The following is a 12,304-nucleotide window of genomic DNA, read 5'->3' on the forward strand; positions in this document are numbered from 1 at the left end:
TGCTCACCTCCTCGAGCTCCTCAATAGCTTGTAGCTCGGACCTGTCCTCGCCTACACGGGGATCAATATCCTCACTTAGGGCGGTCTTTTCATCTTCGGAAATCTGAGGTTTTTCAATCTCAGGAGCTGCCTTTGGTCCCTGAGATTCCCCTTCATCCTGAATGGCCATCGTCACCTGCCCGGGTTTAGATTTTCCCTTCATGGAAATGCTGTAGCATTCCCTGGCAGCGAGCTGATCGCCCTTGATAGTACAGACCCCTGTTGAAGTGGGGAACTTCATGGTGAGGTGCCGGATGGAAGTGATAGCCTCGAAGGCTATGAGTGTAGGTCGGCCCAAAATGGCATTGTAGGCAGCGGAGCAGTCAATGACCACGAATTCGAGTAGTTTGGACACTGTCCGGGACTCCTCTCCTAGGGTGATAACCAGCTCGATTGTCCCTATCACTGCTGATCCTTCTCCTGAAAAACCATACAGCATCATCGAGGTTGCCTTAAGCTCGGCAACAGTCAGACCCATTTTTTCTAAGGTGGATCGGAACAGGAGGTTCACCGAGCTCCCATTGTCCACCAATACTCTCCTTACTTTCCGGTTGGCGAGCTGGAGTGTTATGACCAAGGGATCGTTATGAGGGAATTGGACATGGCCTGCGTCTTCCTCCGTGAAAGTTATCGATTGTTTCTCTAATCTTTGCTGTTTTGATTGACGCACATCCGGGGCGAACTCCGCTCCGTTGTGGGCCTTTAATTCATTCACATACCTCTTCTGGGCGCCTCTACTCGTGCCGGCCATGTGCGGTCCTCCAGAGATGGTGGATATCTCTCCCTCGACCACGGGGGGAAGGACGTCCTGATCTACCCGAGGTCTGGGCTGATTGGCTGAGACCTCCGTAGCGGGTCGACTTGCCGGGACCCTGTTCCGCGAGTATTGCGCCAATGGACCTGCTCGGATGAGAGTCTCGATTTCATCTTTGAGGTGCCTGCAGTCGTCGGTGTTGTGCCCGACGTCGTTATGAAAACGACAGAATTTGGAAGCGTCTCTCTTTCCCTTAGGGTGTTTCAATGGCTCCGGCCTCCTCCAGGGGACTCGAGTAGCGTTGGCCAGGAAAATATTTTCCCTGGTCTGGGTGAGTTCGGTATATGTTGTGAACACGGGCTTGAATTTATCCACATACTTATTCTTCTTTTGACCGTGCTGGCTGTTTTCACCATTTCCTTTTCTTTTGCCACCACCGGGCTGGTTATTCTGCGCGACGTCGGGAGTCGCCACTACGATCTCTGTTCCCGTCCCAGCGGGCTTCTCGGGGACCTGGCTGGTCCCTGCGGCTGAAGCTTCCGCTTCCGCTTCTTCCAAGTTTATCCACTCTTGGGCTCTGTTAAGGAATTCACTAACCGAACTGACCCCCATCCTTTGAATATCCTTCCACAGGTCTCCGCCGACTAGGATCCCGGTCCTCATGGCCATGAGTTTGGAGCTATCGTCAGCGTCTCTGGCTCGAGCAGCGACATTTGCAAATCTGCTCAAGTAGGCTTTCAGCGTCTCACCAGGTTGCTGTCTCACGTTAGCTAGGGAGTCGGCCTGGACTCGGGCGGCCTGAGAGGCGCGGAATGCCCTCTTGAAGTCAGCCGAAAAGGTCTTCCAGGAGCTGATTGACTGCCTTTTACTTTGCTTGAACCACTGCCTGGCAGGTCCAGTTAGGGTGGAAGGAAAGATCAAGCAACGAAGCTCCGGTCCGATGTTATGGGCCATCATTAGGGTGTTGAACATCCCTAAGTGGTCAGACGGGTCTCCATCCCCGTTGAACTTTGACAAGTGGGGCATACGAAAGCCAGAAGGGTATGCCGTCACTGCTATATTGGGGGCGAAGAGTTCCATCTCATCCCCTGAATCATATTCGTCTTTTTCTTTTTCCGATATGAGCTTCTTCATCAGCTCCTCCATCTGAGTTAGGCGCTCTAGGGTTTTGTCCTGAGATCCTGGGTTATTCCGGGGCTGTTCAACAGCTCCGGACCCGTTGTACATATTAGGCGGGTTGTTGCCCCTCCTATCTTGAGATAGGTCATTTGGGGCATTTCCATCGTTACGTACTTCGGATCGGACCCCCACTGAGCGGGCCTGGCTACCATCCCCAACTCGACCCTCTCTGTGAGAATTAAGTCGATCTCGAAGGTCGCTTCCCTGGGTAGTATGGTGACTTTGTGCTGAACTTAGTCGCTGGCGCAGGTCTCCTCCCGAGAGATCACTCCGTGCACTGCCGGTCCAGTGACTCCTGCTGGACAGACTCAGAGTGCGTCTTTGGCGGCCATGACCTGATCCTTCCTCCGGCACCCTGTTGCGCCAAGAGGGTCCAGCTGACGGCGGGCCCCTCCTGCTATTCCCGTAGGTCGGGATGTCTCGAACGGGCTGAGGAGACGGATATCTGATGGGAGAAGGAGGATGCCTGACCGGAGAGGCGATCCTAGTGCCGTTCGGACGGACTAAATTTGGTGGGGGCCTCTCGGCCCTGCCAGCTTGCTGGTCCCGCGCTGGGCGAGCTGGATGAGGAACTGGATGTCCTTCGGGGACGGGCTGACGTCTCTGGCTCTCCTCGGCCCTTCTCCGGGAATTTCCTCGATCTCTTCTGGGCGTCCTCGAGGAAGGCTGAGAACTAGGGGTTGACGTCCTAACCGAACGGCTGTACTGCTGCTGTCCGGTCCGAGGCATTTCCCTGAGGTTTGCCTCCTGATGGTGTGATGAAGGGGTGGAGTTGGCTGCAGGAAGTCTACCCGAACGGCTATGCCTGGATCGATTACTCCGGCGAGACTTAGGAGCCTCGCCTTGCCTCTCTCCAACGTTACCGTTGGTTGTGAGAGGGGGTAGTCGGCTCAGAATATCCTGGATTTGCTGACCAGCTGCTGCTAACTGGCTCCTCAGCTGAGCATTCTCCATCTCCACCGCAGTGTAATAACATGGATTCGGATTAGGCGGCCGGGGCGCTGAACTACCAGTGTCGTCTTGGCCCGCCGGCTGCTTCCCTGGCCTCTGCTGGACTTCAGGATCTTGCTCATCAGGGAGGGCAACCTGGTGGGCCTCCTGCCCATCATGCTGCTTTGTCTCGTTGCCATGCCTGGATCGAGTGGTCACCATAGTTGGATGTTTGTGGTAGTACTAATCGAACTTGCTCTCAATGAAAGCACCAAACTGTTGACGCGGTTCTTCGGCAACAGATAATTAAGAGAAGTAGAGAAAGAGATTAGTACTAAAAGTAGAACCGTCGCAGATATGAAATCTTTTGGAAAGAACTAGGTGACTCAAGACACGTTTTTAAGTGGTTCGAAGGTTAAAATCCCTCTACTCCACTAGTCAATATTATTGATCTTCTCTGGGTATTTGGTTTACAAAGTATATAGTTCTTCAAAGACTATTTTTTCCAACCCCTATCAACTCCCAGGGTCTCCCTATTTATAGGAGAAGGCACCTGGAAGTTGGTAGGGAGGTCATCCCGTGACCTTACCATTTGTCATATCAAATCTATGACATTCATGATTAATTCCTAAACCTGACACACAAGTGTGGTCCAATCAGTATGGAAGGAGATAATGGGCCGCACGGCCCAACCCGTCCGTGGGTGTCTGAATACGCACGTTCCTGCTGCGTGTCCGAGAAGTCAGGGGGATATCGGACACGTGATGGCAGGAATATGCACGTTTATCTTGCGTGTTGACTTCCCATAGGGTCGGAGCTTCCTGAGAAGCTCGTGACCGAAGCAGTTCGTAACCCGAGCTGCTCCCGTCCGTGGCCTTCGGATGTCATTCTCAGCTCCTGGGCAACAAATGCGAGCTGGAAACAGGACCCCCTCGAGCTGACAAGGGTCCGTCCTGGAAATAGAGCCTCCGGCCTGCGGGAGCCTCGGACTAAACCTGATTAGTCCGAGGCTCGCCCTGCTAAACAGCCCGTGGGAAAACCAGGGCGTACACTTTTATCTTAATAGATGCATTTAATAATATTAACTTATTGTTCTTTCAGCATATGAATGTTGTGTTCTATTATTTGCGTAAAAAATTTAGACATAATAACACAAGGTGTACAACAATGGATGCCATATGTGATCGCTACATCAACAAAGCTTGGGAGACATATATCAACAATCCAAGCGAACAGTTCTCTTGGGAAAAAAAGCCTTATGCTTACCTACTGAATTGTGCAAATGGGAAGAAAATGAGAATTCCTACACCATGGATTAATGTTGACTTTATCTACAACCCTGTTTACATACGCGATATGTACCATTGGGTGCTTGTTGAAATCGTCTTGAAGAGCAAAAAGATTAAAATATATGATAGCATGACTGGGAAAGGGCACAAGAAGAATGTCATGACAGCTGTAACTGCATACTCAATGATGATACCCATGCTTCTACAATCTATAAATTTTTACAAGGAAAGGAAAAATATTGAAGAAGGAGATTTTGATATGGAATTTGTGGAAGACTTGGAAGTTCAACAAAATGGGTAAGTTTAAATATTTTTTAACAAAATTTAAATAAAAATGAATCTTATTGGATGTATGCCAAACTTTTTAGTATATATCTTTACATTTTAGCTTTTTTAAAATGATGGGGATGTTTGTCTCTAGTACAAAAGCTCTGGTATATCACTTTTGTTTGTTGTATATATGCTTTGTCATCTGGTATATTGTAACGCCCCAACTCCTGGGACCGTTACGGTGTGCCTTGTAAACAGTGCTAAACTCGCTAATCGAGTCATTTGGCCAAAATCGTGAACTAAGTATGATTAGCAATTTAGGGATTAAAAACTTTGGCTAGGATGTAACGTTTCACTAGAACGTTTAATATATACATTGGGATCCCAAAAATAAAGTTTCAGAGTCTATTACAGAAAATATTTACAACAGGCCGTTCTAAGCGGCAAAACAGGGTTCAACCCTAGTTCCACTTTAAACCTCGGCCGTGACGGACGAGCAGCTGCATGTGTACACGTCATCACCTAAGCCCTCCAACTCAAGGATGGTCTTGTTGGGGTTTTATTCCATAATTAAAACCCAAATTCTTTGTAATCTCATTTTTATTATCAATAAAAGAATAGAAATCATTTTTTGACTTGGTCAATCACTTTGCTCACATGTTTTATTTTCATGATTATTTGTTTAATATAAACTTCTATTAAATCCCGAGCATATAGCTAATCTTATTTATAGTGACGTAATCACAGTGGAATATAAATATGATTATATGTTCAAAAATAAGTTAGTCCTAAGATTAGTCAGTGCACCGGATTTACACTGACTTGCCAATCTACGATATGATCTACTTACACATTACAGTGTTATGTTCTTTCCAGAACATTAGCAAAGTAGATAAGATCGGATGTATTTGTTACATCGGACAGGACCGATATTGACAGTTGATAAGATAAGTAAACATACCGTTATTATCTATTCTAGTCATATCATATAGTTGACCATAGGTCAATTCAATCTCAATTCTGAGTGGTTAGTATTCTAACTGATTGTATTATTTGAGTTCTTTGACTTGTTCGTTACCAGCTTACCCTACGGACTAGCCCATACTTACATCTTGGGAACTCGGTAGTATAATTGAGTGGGAGTGTTAATCATAGATATGAACATCTATAGCTTCTGATGAAGAAGTGAAACGATGGTTTCCTTTTAGTTTGGTTCAAGGTGTTAAATGATAGAGATCTCATTTCAGTAATTAAATTAGTTTACTGAAATATCATTTACAAGGAACTAAGTGTTTTAAGGATAAAATACAATGAGGGGTAAAACGGTATTTTAGTCCTATCTCATTGTAGACCGTCTATAGAGGATTGAGTGACAATTATGGTTGTAACAATGGATAATTAATAGCGTATCTATATTTGTTATAGAGCGTTCTATGAATTCAAGAGTGCAATTCCAAGTCTATAGTGGAGTCACGAGGAATTAATAAGTTAGTAAATTTATTTGTTAGATTTATGATAACTTATTGGAGCTTGATTTCATAGGCCCATGGTCCCCATTGTACCTTGGATAAAATCATCTAGATAGTCTCAATTAATTGATTTAATCATCAATTAGAATTATCAAAGTTGACCAGGTCAATTTTGGATAGTTTCACAGAGTTGTGTAATTTTGAGAATAAAAGAGAAATTATGGCAGATTTATTAATTAAGATAAATTGGTATCTAAATTAATAAATAAATTTAAATCAAGGTTCAAATTATAAATAATTAATTTTATAAAGGATTTAAATAATTATTTAATTAATTAAATCAATAGAAAATAATACAGGCCTTGATTTTAAGTCCAAGGGGCTTATAATCAAATGGGAAATTTCACGGGCCTATAGCCCATGATAATTTCGACCTAGGGCTTCAAAATGGCTGTTATTTTATTGATTTTTTAATTAAATTAAATGGCCTAATTGAGTCTATAAAAGGAGTGCTTATAGAGAAGTCAAAACAAGGGTTTTTGATAAGTCATATTTTCTGATAGTTTTATATTCTCTCTAAACACAAGTCCTTTTCTAAGCCACTTTCTTATTTTATCTTCTTCTCTCTATATCTATCTCATGTGTTGAGAATTGCCCACACTAGTCTAGGTGGTTCTAAGGATACATTGGAAGATCGTGAAGAAAATAGAAGATCGGTTCAGTTTCTTGATAATACTCTGCGACAGAGAGGATACAAGAGTTAGAGAAACTGAAGGAAGGACTCTTAATTCCGCTGCGTATACTGTAAGTATTATATTGTTTGTTTCTCTTTGAATTCAATTTAGAAACATGTTTTAGGCTATCTCGTATTAATTTGTTTAATATCAGATATACATGAAAATAAATAAAGATCCTGTATAAGTTTTTCCAACAGGTCTAGCTTCCTCTTGCCTTTACCTGCACCACATAGCACCCATGAGCCGAAGCCCAGCAAGAAAACATAACACTATACATAAGCATTATCAAATGATTATCATTATAATCACACTGAGCGTAAAACTTTCAAACCAGCGAATGAGCATCACATAACTCAAGAGGGAGAGTGGCTGCTAGGTAAGCCACTAGCCTCCAAGCACTTATTTCATTCATCGACCCTCGAGGTCGGTCCGGCATTAATGCTCTTTGAGTCATTCAATGCTAATGGTCGATTAGATGTAATCTCTGTTGGCTAGCGTGATCCACGCTATGGCCGTTCTGACTTATGAGTCAGCGCTATGTGACCAGTGTCCAGTATCACTGCCGAACCTGACTCATAAGTCACAGCTTCACAGCTGATACCAACACCTTTGCCAATTCTGACTGATGAGTCAGTGCAACGTGACCAGTGCCCAGTACCACTGCCGAACCTGACTCATAAGTCACAGCTTCACAGTTAATACTAGCCCCTTTGCCAAATCTGACTAATTAGTCAGTACCATGCACAAGTAAGCAATGCTATCAATATGTATCATATGCCAGTTATCCAAGAATAGGGCATTCAGCATGCTTACTAAACAGTTGCTAGCATAATCATGATCATGCACAAACTCAGAGACTCAAGCTCTGGCCAATCTCATATTCATCATTCATGGCATGCCCCAATCACATGTTTCTCGTGCATCACATGCATCACACTTAATCATCCAACATGCCTCATTAATAATCACATGCAAATGGGCAAGATTGCCAGACATTCATTATGCTATCAATGTTTACATTTAAACATCCAACATGCATCAAGAATAGCCATGCATGTCATACTCAATAACCAACCAACATGCATCCATAATAGCCATGCATGTCACATATACACAGGGTGCAGTTTTCTTACCTCAGATTCGAGCTAGAACCAATATAAGAACGACCCTTGAGAACGATCAACCTTTAAACCCTTAGCGGTCACCTAATCATAACCAAATATGGAACACCATCAATAACATGATAATCAAAGGTTCCACACCAATATCTAGCCCCCAAGAGGTCAATCCAAACTAATCCAAGTAGTGGGACACTCCCGAGGCCCATAGCTAAGTTCCCGGGGTCAAAACGAGCAAACGGGGTGAAAACAGGGCAAGGGCTGCGGCCCTAGCACCTTGGGCCACGGCCCCCAGGGTTCTCTGAGGCAAGGGCCGTGGCGCCCAGCAAGGCCAATTTCCTGACACCTGCTTCATCGAACTAGGGCCGCGGCGCTCAAGAACAGGGCCGCGGCCCCCAACCCTCGGCCATTCCCAAACGTGTTTTAAGCACTCCAAATCCTCCAAAAACATACCCAAACATTCCCCAATCATCAAATCAAAGTTCCCAAGCTTCCCAATACTCCAAAACCCTCAAAACCCAAGGCTCAAACTGACCAAAAACTCAACAATTAACAAAGTCCAATTCTAAGCTTAGAAACTTTAAAAACTTAAAACTTCAAACTTAGATTACCTTTGATTGAGTTGTTTTCCGTCAAATCCTTCGGTTAAGAAGCTCCTAATCTTTCCTAGGATCGCTATGCCTCGACCCTCGCTTGATTCCGACTCCTAGAACTCAAGATTTCCTTAAAAATACTCAAACGGTATAACGGACCGTCAGAGAGAAAACGAAAGGTTTTCTAACGTACGTTCTTATCTGACAAGCTACTTCAAGCTTAAGTAACCTCAAATTAAACCTAGTGCTCGGGGTCCCGAAAACACCCCCGGGGACACTATAGTCAAAACTTCCAGAATTTCACCCTGATCTCAAATATTCCCAATCTATCACCAAATAAACATTTCTATTACCCCAAAATTGACCCCGTTATGACGAAACCGCTAATTCATTACATATGACCGTCTCATGCTGAATAGCTCGAATATATCTCCATAATAATGAAATATCATTCACAAATTACAGTATGCACCCAATTTACAAATATGCCCTCAACAGGCCAAATTACCAAAATGCCCTTATAAGTATAGATACACCCATATGCATGCATTCACCATCATATACTAATATAATTCACGTAAACATGCATATAATCATTAAATATCATAATAAATCAATTATGGCCCTCCCGGCCTCCTAATCAAGGTCCTAAACCTTATTAGGAAATTTGGGGCATTACATATATCATGTTTTTTTAGAAAAAAAATATGACTTTTTTTGTGTCTATTGTTTAATGCATATTTGATTGTGGAATGTTTGTCATCAAGAGAGTTGAAGCTTTGATGTCGAACAATAGTTTAAAAGATATCACAAACCAAAAAATGCGATTCTTTCGTGAAAAGTTAGCTGTGGAGCTTTATGCTTGGGGAAAGGAAAAACAGAGGAGAAATACTGATAGCGATACAGAAATGGTTTTGTAAACTTACCACATACGAACAAATTTTTTTTTTAATATTTCTGTACAAAAAGTTGGATATCCATATGTAATTAAAGATATCTTAGTTAAAAGATGTTATTCATTTATATTAATATACTGGTGTTCACTATAGATATACTATTTTTAATAAACTCATATAGCACAACATATGTAGACAAACCACAGATATACTAAAGTTGTAAACTTATATACCATTAGACAAACCAAAGATATACCAAAATTGTAAAATTATATACTATAATATATGTAAAGACAAGCTATTGATAATTATGATATACTGTCATATAAATTATAGATATGCTATACTATTAAACACATATGCCAAAAGCTTTTACTTTTTATTTTTTATCATATGGTATAAGATAAAACAAATAATAAATAAAACATGGTATAAATAATAGATATAAATGGAGGAATAAATGCTGTAAATCGACTTCTCCCTCTCCTTTTCGTTGTCTCTTTTTTTTTTGCTGAGAATTTTTTTTGGTTGTATCACTCTCATCATTCACGTGGTGTTGTTGAGAAACATGATATAAATGATACAGTAGGGATAATTTAGTAAATTAATCATCTAAAATGCCATTTTTCTACAATTTTTAAATGGGGACATTGGGCTTCAAATGCAATTAATTTGGGCCATTTGTTATAAATTCTCTAAAAAATATTGTGTTAGTTTATTTTTCCTTAGATTCGTGCTTATAAAACTATTGTTTTTCATAAAAATTGTCGTTACCCAAAATGCGGGTAAAAAATGTGTAATTTGATATATTTGAAATTATAATGGTGTGAGTGGGTATTTAAGTAAAATAAGAGGGGGTAAAGTAGTATATACCTATTTTTTTTCTTAGTATAATGTTTTGGAGCATTATATTTGTACCCCAAAATTTGATTAAGACGCTCCATTTTTATTAAAAATTAATATATAATATATATTTTATAAATTTAAATAAAAATGTTAAAACAAAAAAATATATAAAAACTTGTTAAAGTAAGATTTTTTTTTCTAAAAATTATGAAAATAATATAAAATAAAATTATTAAAATTGAAAAAAAAAAGAATGTCAAAAAAGATATTGAGAAAAAGTGTTAAAATTAATTTTTTTTTTAATTAATGGGATGCATATATATATATATTTGAGTGCAAATACAATGTGTTTACTGCTTTTCATTAATTAACTATGTACAATGGTTGATCTTATATATTTTAGTTATTATTATGCTTTTGATAGTTTTATTTTAGTTAATATTATTTTATATATAATTTTTTAGTTGATGTGCTCCACAAATGTGGTTTAGTTTACATAATATGTTAACCATAGATTTGGTCAACAACACTAGGTCAAATAAACAATATGAAAAATAAGGAAGTGAACTAAGATAGTAAACAATACAAATATTTATTGTGGTTCGGCCTTAAGAGTTGGTAATGACCCACATTCACTTGCACTTTTATTGATCAAGAAGTTCTCAGACTCAAGATCAGAATAACAAGATTCAACTGAGTTTCTAAAGCGTGAGAGAGAAAATACCGGTTGACAAAGTTTTTGTATGTAAAGTATGCATGAAAAATAATAACTGTGAGAGATCCCTATTTATAGAGTCTCTAGTGGGCCTTGAGTCTTACAAGTATAAAATGAGTCCTACACGTAAAATGTGGGTCTTATAAAAAAATTACATTCAAATTATAGTTAAATAAATGTCCCTTAAAATTCAGGTTGGTTTGGTCGTTTGAGCAACTTCTGGGAATTGTTTACGACTAGAGCTTCTTCTAACAAACGTAGTTTGTATGTAGTTGAAATGTAGATCTTCTTGTTCTTCGATCAGCTACCTTTAACCACATTAGATGACCCGATGAGGGCAATTCTTCATCTTCTGGTTGAGCCTAATCAACTAGGCTTGATAAAATTAATGTTCCTGAGCTCCACATGCCATTTTGATATGACATATCACCATGTCTATTTTTGGGATAAACATAATCAAAGTTTTTTATTCTTAATTATATATTTATTATACAAGATTAAGAGTTTAAAATAAACCTTGATATTTTTTTTTAGGGAAACTTGCTTCTTATATTAGTGATGAGGTGTGATAAATCTTATAAATGAGAAGGTTAACAACACGTAAATATCAATGTTTGCTAAAACTTGTTTTAGTCATTTTACTGGAATACCTTATTTCAAGTTTCAGCCACAACTCGTCTATACTTTACTACTGAGAGAATCAGAGCAACAAAGAAGGATGAGAATTGAATAAGTATAAATGAGATTACGGTTAAATTGTCACAAGATATTAGTCAATTTATAAAGAAGTATTTTAAGGATGTGAATAAAATTAACGTACAATTTATAAAGACACTATTAGAAAAAACTATTTAGGCGTCCGGCAAAAAACATCAACAAATTTTTGGCCAAATTTTCCATTACAAGCAATGTTGAATAAATGGCATTGACCAACACCAAATGGCAAAAAAATTTAGTTTTAAATGTCTACTATTTGGTTTGTATAAACCTATGTCATCATTTTTTTTCTTCTTCAAAACAAACGACTACAACAACCTAAAAGCAATAAGAAGCAGATTAAGGACAAACTAGTAAGTACCATATAGCAATAGGCATCATCTACATTCTAATCTAATTAGTTCTAGTTTTAGAACATTGCAACAATGTTAATTTGTAATTTTATTTTTCTTTCAAAGATGTGGAACTCTCTGAAGTTAGGGTCCTCAAAGTGGTCCAATGTAGCAAAATAGGTTTGCATTGATCAATGCCTTTAATCTCATCAAATTTATCGATGCAAAACCAAAAATTCCGCCCTAAGATTATTGGACTACTCTATATGTATCTACACTCTAAAGTAAACTATAAATTTATATTACAATAACAACAAAAATATGTGTCCCCTACCAAATAAAAAATTATGTAGGTTTGTAATGTTGAATGTTCTATATATATATATATATACTAGATAAAAACAACTAATAGAAAATGTA

The sequence above is a fragment of the Humulus lupulus genome, chromosome 2, assembly GCF_963169125.1.
Source record: "Humulus lupulus chromosome 2, drHumLupu1.1, whole genome shotgun sequence".
Classification (NCBI taxonomy): Eukaryota; Viridiplantae; Streptophyta; class Magnoliopsida; order Rosales; family Cannabaceae; genus Humulus; species Humulus lupulus.